This window comes from Protopterus annectens, chromosome 1.part2 (genome assembly GCF_019279795.1).
Source record: "Protopterus annectens isolate FY-2018-M chromosome 1.part2, PAN1.0, whole genome shotgun sequence".
NCBI classification, from domain to species: Eukaryota; Metazoa; Chordata; order Ceratodontiformes; family Protopteridae; genus Protopterus; species Protopterus annectens.
In genome coordinates, this window is record NC_056727.1 from 453,844,463 (window position 1) to 453,856,487 (window position 12,025).

General features: G+C 43.6%; 1 protein-coding gene across 1 annotated transcript in view; it reads right to left on the minus strand.

Annotated features, from left to right (window-relative positions):
• CD93 (CD93 molecule) overlaps nt 1–11,092 on the minus strand; it is a 193,163-nt gene extending 182,071 nt beyond the window's left edge. Inside the window, exon 1 of the transcript XR_006362845.1 lies at nt 10,679–11,092. The gene's annotated coding sequence lies outside the window, so the exon portion shown is untranslated. The remainder of the gene's footprint in view (nt 1–10,678) is intronic.
• Nucleotides 11,093–12,025: the final 933 nt, after the last annotated feature.

The following is a 12,025-nucleotide window of genomic DNA, read 5'->3' on the forward strand; positions in this document are numbered from 1 at the left end:
GACATGGACAGAATCCATGTTGAGCTTTTGGAAAGGAGGTTGTAATCAGTGAAATATTTGAAGAGTCATGAGTGGATGCATTCTTCTAGAACTTTTAACAGAGGAGATAAGCCAGGTATTGATCTGTAGTTGGAGAAATCTGTACGTGTTTTAATTTGTCTGTTTATTAAGATCTAAGTGGGTACTAGCAAGGCATAAATGGACATTGGCCCAAATTTAAGTGTACTGACCAGTAAGCAACCTTTCATAAATACAGGTACTTAATACACTAATGGGGTTCATGAAAAGCCTGCTTGAAAAATGTTAGTTGATAGGGGACCTCAAGGTGTACAGATTGGAGCCGGGTAGTTCAATACATCTCCTGCAATTTTAATAAATTCACCGTATGACTGTATGTGGCCAGGGTGATTAGTTTCAGACTGAGATGTTTTCTAACAACTGAAATTGGAACAGGTTTAAAAGTGAATGCAGATGATTTGTTTTCTTACTTGTAGGGATAGAAAGGGGAAAATGAACTGTCCTTGAATAAAGAAATAACTGTTTGCATGAAATGGGTGTTCAACTGATTGGTAGTGCGGCCGTTGTTGTTACTCATAGTTGGAGAGGGTATGATAATGACATCTGGATGAAGAAGATTCTTTATTGAGGTACAGAATAATTTTGGATTTTTTTATGCTTGAGCTGGAGATTAATATAATAGGACTGGTTGTCAGATTTAATTTGATGTTTAGCTATATTTCTCAAATGTCTAAATTGTGCATGGTTATTTCCAGTTTTGTTTTCGGACTAATCTTTTCAGGCTTTATCTCTCCATACCATTAGTTGTTTGCTTTATTTAGCTAGTCATGGTTCTAGTTTGACAGTTCTTTTTTGTTCTTACTGGGGCTAGGTCATTTAGTATACTGAGAAATACTGTACTGAATTTGAAAACTGCATCATCCAGAGGCAATTTTTGTTTAACATAGTCCAATTAAAGTTGGTTAAGTTAGCAATAAAAATGTTTTTATTAATTGTGGATAGGTTGTGTATCTCATTATATAACACTGTTTTGTTAACAAAGCCGCCAAAGTTGAAAGGTGGTCACTGAATGGATCAGGTAAGCATCCAGAGGTGCTTATTTTATTAGGCCTTGTAGTGAGTATCCAGTCTAATGTGGATTGTCTATCCCTGCTTTTGCTAGCTCTTGTAGGGGAGGAGATAACCTGGGTGAAACAGTCTAGGTTCATGGGATACTAAGGTTAATTAGTTGACACTCAATGTTGGGTCTATATCAGCATTTCGAAAATTGAATAGTTCGAATCACTAAATGTCGAACTGACATGATCAAACTATCCAATTTTCAAATGCCGAGAAAAAACACATAAGCAACAAAAAGAAACTAAAGGGTGTAGGCAGGGGGGCAAGCCCCCCTGCACCCCCGCTACTTAAATATACCAACTCTAAGACTGCACTACATTGAGGTAAATGGAAATCTCCCCTTACAAAGATTTCCATTTACCCGTTCGACATTCTGCCCTTTCGGCATTCTCGATGCGACAATATCATCTTCGATATTGTCATCATTTGAGATGCTGATAGGGACCCTCAATGTTTGCTGTCACCAAGTATGACAGTTTCCTGGGAAATATTATGAGATACCCAGAAGAAGTTATCTTCTGCTATTGCCACAATGTTACATGTTCCAATGAATATGATATATATCACAGAATCATAGAAACTATAAAGCAACTGGGCTAGCAATCATTTAAGCTTTGCCGGCACACATTTAGACCTTGCCCTCTTTTACAAGAAGTACAGGTCAGTCATGCCAGGGTGAACTTACAAAGCTGTTAAGCAGTACTGTCACTTCTCATTCACTATTAGAATGCATGCAGAGTGTCATTTAATTAAGTCGGCCATCATACACCATGCAAGGACGAGGTTTTCCACTCTTCCCCCTTAATCCCTTGCTGGAGCATTTTGAATATTCAGGAAAGAAAATCACTGAATATTGAAAGGTAGAGATGAGTGGGGGGAAGCGATCTCCATTCTCAAAAGCTATACGATGGGGGTCTAAACTTATGTTGTACATGTATTTCTATAACAATTGAAAAGTGATGATGGATAACATCAGGGTTTTTTTTTTGAAAAACAGGGGAATGCTATGAATAAAATCAGTGTAGAAAGACATGATGTGGGGATAAAACCAGAGTCTTCTTATTGAAGCTCTAGGCAATTTGTTAGTTAAGCTAACTTGCAATCTGAGGTGCCTTATCTACCACCTTTTAAAGCAGCCCTTTCGCAAATCCCATTAATGTATTAAATACATGTATTTTAAAACACTGGATACCTGTCAGTACACTTACAAAATACCTGCCACAGTCATGTGGGCTGACATCCAGATGCTTGAACTAATAGTTTTACACTACGTAACTATTTTATTTTATTGTTTTTTTTTTACTTTACAATGGAGAACACTGGACTAAACATAAGTGCAGATCCATAATATCGAGTGAAGTGGTTAAGCAAGGTTCAGTGTTCTCAGTTATCACCTCAAACTGTTACTACTGTTAAAAATGATAAAAGTCCCTGTCCCTTGTATTGTGCAACTCTGAGCAAGTGACTTAACCAGAGTGTTCCTGGGCTTTCTGAAAAAGGTCCTGGTTTAACAAATAAATAATATATCTCCCAAAACATACCTCTCAATCTCTTAGCACAAGAAATCTGGACAAAGCCTACGTTAATGGGGAGACAGAAGTCCAAAAATATGAACAATGTTTTTTTTTTAAATATCACTCTTATTAACTTAGAAAGTTGGGAGAATAACAGGATTTGTGTTAGCATGCATTTTTATGAAGGATATGAAGTCTGAAACTCAAATGTGTGTCATTATTAAGTGACTTCAGTCCTAACAGATTTGCCAGAAAACCACTAATTTTATGAGAAACAGACCAAAAAATATGAGGTAAAAATCTGGACATTCTGTGAAAAACTGCTGAGTTGCGAGGTATGCTTTCAACTATCCAGACTTTTGCCTCATAGTCTTCAACTGTTCCTCATAAGTTTGTGGTTTTCTAGCAAATTGCTGAGAATTACAGTCATTAAATAATAACAGACATTTGTATTTCAGATTTTACATCCTTTAGAAAATGCATGTTAACACAAAACGTGTAATTCTAGCAACCATTTCAGACTTTACATCCATTAGAAAATGCATGTTAACACAAAAAAAGAAGTTATGTACTCACCATAACGTTCCATCTGAGTAGTTGTACTTCATTTGTCTTCAACCTGTGATTTATGGATCCGTATTGGATTCGAGCCGGCAACTTTTACTAGCATCAGCACCAAGCTCCAAACTCCTTCCCTTACCCATAATACATCTCCACTGCCTTCCATCCCCAGATCGAGTTTGCTGAACTTATACTAAGAACCTGACCTGAAAGATTTACTTGTGACCTATACTGCAGCCCGTAGGCTAATCATATGCCAAGGTCCAGGGGAAGGAGGGAGGGACGGTTGAAGACAAATGAAGTACAACTACTCTGATGGAACGTTATGGTGAGTACATAACTTCTTTATCTGAAGTAGTTTACTTCATTTGGTCTTCAACCTGTGGGCCAGAGTCCCCAGCTACTAAAACTCCTGGGAGGCTCTTGTGGAAGGATATTCCGGACCACCATGGAACCAAACGATGCTCTCCTTCTGGAAGTCAAATCCAATTTGTAATGAGAAATAAACGTATGAGATGAGGACCAAGTAGCTGCAGAACAAATATCATCCAAAGACACTCTAGACCAAAAAGCGGCAGACGTAGCCATGGACCTAGTGGAATGAGCTTTCACCTGACCTGGAGAAGACATACCTCTGTCGTTATAGACCTGCAGGATGCAAGAAGAAATCCATCTAGGTATAGTGACCTTGAAGATAGGTTCCCCAAAAAGGGTTTATAGAAGGATACAAACAATTGATCAGATTTACGGAAATTTTTTGTCCTGTGTAAATAAAATCATAACTGTCTATGAACATCCAACATGTGGAGTTTGTATTCCGTCTTGTTAGTAAAAAACGCAGACAAATTGATGGTCTGGGGACGCCACCTTAGGAAGAAAAGATGGATTGGTTCGAAGGGAAACCCCATCTTTATAAAAAGTCATGTAAGGAATTTTGATGGACAAGGCCTGTAATTCTGAAACCCTTTTTGCAGCGGTAACAGCCACCAGAAAAGCTGTTTTCCAAGATAAACATTTTAGATCTGCAGCTGCGGCAGGCTCGAAAGGCAGAGCAATCAAAGATTGAAGAACCATCGTAAGGTTGCATGGGGGAACAGGATCTTTGACCGTGGGGGGGGCGTAACAAAAAGGTGCCTTTGATAAAGGCTTTACACAGTCTGCAAGAGGCAAAACAGGTAGAATTTTAGCTTACATGAAAATGAGACATGGCAGCCAACTGAACTTTGACAGTAGAAGAACTAGCTCTGTGTTGAAAAATATCAGCTAGGAAATCAAGAATGGCAGAAATAGGAGCCATGAAAGGGTCTAAACTCCTTTGAGAGGCCCAAAAGGAAAAACGTTCCCACTTGCTGCGATAAACCTTCCTGGTTATGACTTATGAGCAGCCATCAAAATAGATCTGAGGAGGATAGTCCAGGAGTCCTATCAATCACAGGAACTGAAGCAGCCAATCTGTGAGCTTCAGGCTGTTCAGATTCGGATGAGGCACCCCCGAAGAGTGTAAAATTAAATCCTGAATGGGATCTAGGATCCAAGGTGGAGCCAGAAGGTGAGACCAAAGGAAGGGAAACCATACCTCATGAGGCCAGAACGGGGCAATGAGGATCACTTTGCTCCCCAGTCAATGAGCTTTCTGTAGAAACCTCAGAATGAGAGGTACTGGTGGGTAAGCATACAGAAGACCGGGAGGCCAAGCATGAACTAGAGCATCTCTGGGGGACTCCTCCGGCAGGGGGTTCAGAGCGAAAAACTTGCTGCACTGGAAGGAGATGTGAAGAGATTGCAGCAAGGTTGACCCCATTCACTGAAGATCTGTTCTGCTACCGACAGATTCAGAGAACACTTGTAAGGCATCAGAATGATCTGACTTAGCCTCTCCGCTAGGATGTTGGACTGTCCCGGAATGTGCATTGCAATGAGAAAGCGACCAGTGGAGATTGCCCATTCCCACACTCTCATGGCCTCGCAACAAAGGGGATAAGATCTGGTCCCTCCCTGTTTGTTGATACACCAGACCACTAACATGTTGTCTGACTGAATAGCAATGATCCCCAGGGGAACAAAGGCATGAAGGGCCTGCAACCCTAGAAGGACTGTCCTCATCTCTAAGACATTTATATTCAAGCTGGTCTCTATGGGGGACCACAGGCCTTGGACTGTCTTACCTGAACAATGCTCCCCCACCCGAGTTGGGAGGCATCCATGATCACTGTGGTTTAGACTGGGGCTAGAACAAGGGGTCGTCCCTCTAAAACATCCAGAGAGCTCATCCACCATATGAGGGATGACCAACAGACTCGACTGAGTTGAACTGGATATGTCAATGGTAGTTCCAACAGGGACCATTGTACTGCTGTAGTCCACTGTAGAATTCTCATGTGTAACCGAGCAGACAGGAGAAGAGTTATGGTCGCCGCTATCAAGCCTAGGGCCCCCAACACAGATTCCACCATTGGAAGATGAGAGCAGTAGATCAGGGAGACATGCATTCTCAGGTTTTGGACTCTCTCCGAGGTCAGGAATAGTTTTCACTGAAGAGTATCTATCCTGGCACCAGTGTAGTCTATCACCTGTACAGGATCTAGGAAAGATTTGGATGCATTGATTGTGATCCCCAAATGCAGGGCAAGAGTCAGGAAATAATCCCTGGTTTGGGAAATAGACATCTGGTGGGAGCAGTGAGAAGACAGTTGTCCAGGTACAGATAGACGTGAATCCCTTGAAGCCTCAGGTGAGCCGTTACCACCACCCTCACTTTGTAAACACCCTGGGGGCTGTGGTGAGACCAAAGGGTAGGGCTTGAAACTGATAATGATTGACTCCTAGCTGGAAGCAGAGGAACCTCCTGGAGCTTCTGTGCATTTTTATGTGATAGTAAGCATCCTGGAGGTCTAATGAGCACATCCAGTCACTCTCTTGCAGGTATGGCATGATGGACTGTAACGTGACCATCTGGAACTTCTCTTTGGCAACTGACAGGTTCAGGGTAGAGAGGTCTAGAATGGGCCTTAAGTCCCCCATTTTTTTTGGCACCAAAAAGAACCTGGAGTAAAAGCCCGATCCAGACTGATCTGGGGGGAAGGTTTCGATGGCTCATTTTTCTAGCAGCTTGGAAATTTCCTGTGCTGCTGCCTCCCTTTGCATGGGTGGTACATCTGGGAGGTTACTGGGAGATATGGGGGAACCCACGAAGGGGATAGAGTATCCTCTGGATATGATTTGAAGCACCCAGCGGTCCATTGTTATGGACTCGTATGCCGCTGGGTGCAAGGACAATCATCCCCAACTGTCTCCATAGTAGAGCAGTTGAGCAACCCCTCAGGGTTGCTGCTCAGGTCTGTCTGAGAAAGGTTCTAGAGACCCAAAGTTCCACGGACCCCTCTGCCTCTGGGCCGGCATCCATTCTGTCCCCCTCCGACTCTGGGGGAAGAAGAGCCCTGAGTGTCCCGGGAATACTGTGACTTCTGAAACCACATCTTCTTTTGCTCCCTCTGGTTCTGGGAAAAGGACCTTTGAGGATTAGAGAAGCAGATCCCGATGGCAGATAGGGTCTTCCTGTCCTTTTCACTCTGGACTAATGCCTCCTTGACGGTCTTACCGAAGAGTGTAGAACTGTCACAAGGGGCATTGGCAAATGATGCCTTGAAGGGTTTGGAAAATTGACATAATCTGAGCCAGGCGTTACGCCTCATGGACATGCCTGACCCAGCCACCCTAGCAGTTCCTCCCGTAGCATGGGAGAGGAGTCGCATGGACATGTTAGATACTGCTTTTAAAGTGGCCATCCTCATGGAGAATGAAGCCTTGTACCCCTGTGATATGGACTTTGGGGGAGACTCCTCCAGCTCCTTTATCAGGTCCCGTTGGAGTCTAGTGACATGGGCCAAGTAGTTCAGTGCCCTAGTCGAAATGGTAGCTGAAGTGTACACTTGCTTCCCTAGGTGGTCCATCATCCGTGACTCTCAGTCAGGAGGGTAGACCGAGGAACTCTCCTGGGCAAGTTCCTTCTTAGTGGCTGCTGCTACCACCATGGCATCCATGGGAGAGCCCTTATTCCAAGATGACCTATCTATGGGGGGGGCTTAGGATTTTGTCAGGTCGCTTTGGAATAGGTTCCATGGTGTCTGGTTCCTTCCATGCCCATGAGGTGACCAGATCCACCAAATGATCTGCTTCAGGGGACACACGGGAAGTAGATGGGCCCATGCCAAAAGCCTCCAAGAACACAGACTCATCAGAAGAAGGTTTGGGGGCAGACCAACCTCCCCGCTGGTGCAGGATCTCCATGATATCGTCAAAGGAGACATCAGTGGGAGGTGACCTTGGGGAACCCTCTCCATCATCTAAGTTTGTGTCCTCGATGAGGGACTCAGGGGGAGTCCAAGTGCCTCCTCTTGCATGTATGCTTGTGAGGCATATCTCCGGTGGGGGTCTCTGGGGGGTGCTCGCAAGCCATTTGTTCCACGGGGGAACCGTCTGGGACTCTTCGAGCATGGGCTGTCCCTCTGGTAAAATGATGGGGACCATAGACAGAGCCGAGGGGATCTTGGAGGAGTCTGAGGGGGCAGTCAGGGGTCTCCATCCGATGGAGAGAACCCTTTCTACCACGTCGAATGCCGAAGGAGAGCGAACCTCCTGAGAAACCAATAAGGAGATCTCCCTGGGTCCGATGCAAGAATTGGAGCCAGGCCCGAGGTGGATGGAGCTCCAAGGGAGGGAACCTGGCCCAAAAAAGTTGGAGCCGATGAAAAAGGTTCCACTCCCTCGGATCCGACACCCAAGCTCCCACTCCGAGAGTGGCTCGGATCTGAGCTGATTGGATCTGAAATGCTCCAGGCAGCTGTCAGCATCGAGGAAGCAGGTACCATCTGCGCCGACCCCCTGACCAAAGCCAACCACAGATCCGAGTACTCCAAACCCGAAGGTCAGATCGGAGAAATGGGTTGAAAGAAAGAAAGCGAGCTCCCACCTCCAGAAGGGGGGGGGGGCTGGCAAAAACCCCATCTGGATCTGTGTATGGATAAATCACCTCATCATCTTATCCAGATCCATATCTAACAAGGAGCGAGTGGACCGTGATGAGGCCATGGACTCTGACCTGGCGGGTCGGAGCACCGAGGCCCAAGAGGCTGGACGTGTCTCTTCCAGCTCCAGGGAAAACTTTGGGGATCGGAGCCGAGGGGAGTCACGGATCTGTGGCTTCTTACTCGGAGAAGAGAGGTCAGGGGACCTCTTCCTCCTTTCCCTTGTCTTCGACTCTCTCTCCCTCTCTCTCTACCTGTCTTCTGCTCCGCTACCACAGGCTTTGGTACAGGAGGTTGAGTCCCAGCCTGGGAGGGAGGAGAAGCCAGAGGAAGAGAGAAGGGAGAGGTGGCCACAGCAGCCACTGTGACCAAAGCCAGAGACGAGGAAACAGAGTCAGAAGGAGGAAGAAGATCTTTGAGAGCCAACTTGGCCTTCCTATCCTTTAGGGCACGGGGGTTGAAACCCACACAAATAATACAGTCCACACTCAGGTGGGCCACGCCCAAGCACAAAACCCTCAGAGTGTGGCCATCCGCTGGTGATAACTTATGGCCACACTCTGTGCCGCACTTGAAAACAAGCTTTTCAGCCATACTGTATTTTAGAAAGCTAACCTTAATAAAAAGCAGGTTCTTTCTAAATAACACACACACCCACTCACCACACTCATCTACAGAAAACACTGTGGGGGGAGGGGAAGCTACTACCTACACCACAGAACAAGCTACTCTAAGTACCTAAAAACGCTAACACTTGACGTACCAAATGAGGGGAGGAGAAAGGGGACCTATACTAACACTAACTGAGAGAAATTTAGAAAAAAATATGTACTCATGAAGGTTTTAAATCCACTGTCTAGTTGGAGCTCAGAAGACATGATGCTGAAGCAATTCATGGCAAACGAGATCTGGTGATGGAAGGCAGTAGAGGTGTGGTGTATTAAGGATAAGAGGAGGAGTTTGGAGCTGATGCTAGTAAAAGTTGCCGGCTCAGATCCGATACGGAAACGTAAACCACAGGTTGAAGACCAAATGAAGTAAACTACTTCAGATTTTGTAATTCTAACAACTTTCTAAATTTGGAGCCTTGGCCCCTCCCCCATTATTTTGGGCTTTGTTGAGAGTTCTTGTGCTAAGAGGTTAAGACGTATGACTGCTCCCAAATGTTCCTGATTTTGCTTTGTATCTCATGAAATCTGTGACAAAACAGGGGAGCAAAATCAGGCAAAATTAAAGTGTATTAACCCACCACGGAATTCGTGCAGGAATGGGTGTGTCCGCCATGATTGACATGTGGGAGGGCAGGGATTAACAACAGCAATGACATGCTTATGGCCTTTCCATTCAAATAATATAACATTAACATGGTGTTGAAGGTGTTGCATCTAGTCATTATGCTAAATATGAACCTACCCCATTGTTGCATAGAGTCATTATCACATCAAAATGCACTGTTAATATCTGAAAATGTTAGCGTTTGACACATCCTTAACATGCAGGCAGCAAATTGTTGTATGATCTTCATTTTCTCTATATAAAGTGGTCCTACTGTCCCAGTTCTAGACGAGTATATGTGGAGATTGAAGTACGGACATGACTTTGACACTTTGCTTCTGCCTCATCAGCAAACATAACTGTTGCCGTGAAATGTTTATGGAGAAGTACCATTAATCTTTGTCTAACCACATGCTCACATTTACAGCAGATGTTCCTGTTTTTACAAAGCCTTTTTCCCCATGCATGCCTCACAGCATTACAAATGTTAACAGACTGACCCTAATGAATTTGGACATATTTGGAAAGAGGAGGATTTCTGTTTGTTTTTTTTTTTTTCACGATATAACGTGAATCACACCCACCGCAAGTCTGTATTTTTCAAACTCGTTTGTCCCCATTGTCAGTGTGTGCCTGTGGACAGAAATGCCTCACAGCATTACAGTGTGGTCTCAGATTTAGGTAGTTAGAATATTGTGACAGTACCGAATGGATGGTCGTATCACATGACATCAGGTTTTACTGACATGTTTTCCCGGTCTTGTCACTTCATCCTCCTACCGCTCAACTTCTTAATGCAAGAACCGTGGACAAAGTCTCCAATGATATGTGTAGGGGGCCAAAGAAATAGGGAAAGGTTTTTAATCTTGGTGTCATAAACCTAAAAGCCATTACTGGGCTAACTGTCTATCTTAGCAACCTCCAATGTGTAGTATTCTTCAGTAAGTGCAAATCATCAGTGATTTGCCAGAAAACCACACAGTCTTTAGAAGGCTCAATTGAAAAATGAGATGCGTACAGTGTTTTCTGTTTATAAATGCAACTGTACAAACAGTACTTGCGCACCGATTTGCGAAATAAAAAAATGATTTCACAGCAATGACATCTGCGTTTTTTATGTTATGCATACAATGTTTTCTTTATAATCTATTTTTTTTGTGCAATTACCTTTTGTTTTGGTGATTTGAATACACGTATAACGTTTTCTGTTTGCAGATCTGCATTACCTTGTGTTATGGTGGCATCTTTCAATCAAACGGGGGCGGGGTTTCTTTCAGTCAAAATGCTCGGAGGCGGGGTTTGGGAGGGGCTTGCTACTGCGCATCTGGTGGGTCAACATACTTCAATTTCGCCCAATTATGTCCCCTAAAGACACGTTTGCAATGGTTTGGCATTTATTGTATTTAGGAAGTAATTTATTCACGTGTTTCGCCCGGAAGTAATATTATGTTGTACTTCCTGTGCCAAGATAGTTAAGCGTTTTGCTTATTTCTAACTTTCAGGAGCTAGTTGAAGATTTCTTATTTGAAATGACTACTTTACGAGCGTTTACCTGTGATGACTTGTTTAAATTAATAACATGTAAGTGTTGACATTCAAATAAACGGCTATATTATAGTGTAACTGCTTTGTATTCGGTTATGATATCCTATTAGATTTTGGTTAATTAGTTCAGAAATCCTAATATGCACGTTTGTGTAGCTGTACCTGGTATATTACTTTATTGCTTTTAAGGTGTTCCTTGCATCTTGCTTGGATAGTGCTTTTTTTATAGTTGAGCTGTTTGAGTTTAATGATGTAATTTGGTTTGTAGGTAGGAGAAACTTCAAACTGTTCCATTGGAGTGGGTACATTACTGAAAGAATCAAGCCAACTGTTTGTTAGATGAGATCTGTTAGTCTTTTTATGGATTGTGTTGGAACGTGGAAGTATAGCGCCTCCGCCCCTTGTACGGTAGTAAGTCCTAGTGTCCCACGTGTTTCTCCTCTTACTTGGAGAAACCGCAAGCTTCTTTTTTTCGTTGTTAGCTTTACCGTCTTCCTGTCTGAAACAGCATGTATACATACAACTTGCAACTTAAAGCTTTTAGTTACAGATTCACAGGCTAATACTGGGCTGCTTGATCCAGAGGGGCCATTAATAGCATAGTCATAACACCTCAAACCGTAGGTACTCGTTGACATGACTGTACTATATCTAGTTTAATTTCTTGTAATGAGAACTTAGGCGACATCCAGTGGTATATTTTTTGCCCACCCAGTTCCTTCTGGCTTAAAGGGGGTGAGGGAACTTCTTTCCTGTCCAAAGAAAGCCTACCCCATAAATGAGGGATGTAAAATCCACCTCACCAGCAGGTCCAGTGTGTTTCATTAGAAGTCAGGATATCTTGAACATGAATGTTATAGGTTCATAGGTTGATACTAGGCTATCTGTCCTAGGGCATTTATAAGCCTAACCCGAGTGTGTTTTGGCTTTCGCCACCCTTTTAGATTAGTTGACTTTGCATCTGTTTAG